Source organism: Octopus bimaculoides, chromosome 23 (genome assembly GCF_001194135.2).
Source record: "Octopus bimaculoides isolate UCB-OBI-ISO-001 chromosome 23, ASM119413v2, whole genome shotgun sequence".
Taxonomy (NCBI): domain Eukaryota; kingdom Metazoa; phylum Mollusca; class Cephalopoda; order Octopoda; family Octopodidae; genus Octopus; species Octopus bimaculoides.
The window spans coordinates 11,066,939-11,067,804 of NC_069003.1; positions in this window are offsets into that span (position 1 = coordinate 11,066,939).

Genomic DNA, 866 nt, shown 5'->3' on the forward strand with positions numbered 1-866 from the left:
TTCTTCTTCTTCTTCTTCTTCTTCTTCTTCTTCTTCTTCTTCTTCTTCTTCTTCTTCTTCGTCTTCTTCTTCTTCTTCTTCTTCTTCTTCTTCTTCTTCTTCTTCTTCTTCTTATTATTATTATTATTATTATTATTATTATTATTATTATTATTTTTGCCTGTATAGGAAAAGAGCAATAGAAAGATGTGAAGGAGACGGAGAGAAATGAAGAATAAGAGAAAGGAGGAATAAGAGAAAGGAGGAAAACGAAGAAAGAAGCAAGCAAAGATGAATAGAAAGAAATAATAGAAAAAAAGAGAAGGAAAAGTTAGAGAAAGAACGGTAAAAAAATATATCCAGAAAAAAATTGAAAGAAATAGATTGGAAAAATATTAAGAAACGAAGAGAAAGAAAAAAAGAAAGAAAGAAAGAAAGAAAGAAAGAAAGAAAGAAAGAAAGAAAGAAAGAATGAAAGAAAGAAGGAAGAAAGAAAGAAAGAAAGAAAAGAAAGAAAGAACGAATGACTAAAAAAGCAAGAATAATAATAGAAAAAAGAACGAAAGAAAGAAAGAAAGATAAAAGAAGCAAAGAGAGAGCGAAAGAAAGAAAGAAAGAACGAAAGAAAGAAAGAAAGAAACGATGAAAGACGAGAACGAACAAAGAAAAGAAAATGTAGACCAATGAACAAACAGCCAGCCGACCAACACGGCTTAAGAGCCAGCCAAACACACACACACACACACACACACACACACACAGAGTAACGCCAAAAAGGAGTATTGGCTATTTTCTCCTCTTTGCTTTATATTATATTATACATTTTATCTTTTTTTTTATTACATTATATTATATTATATTATATATAATTTTTTTTTTCTGTAGTT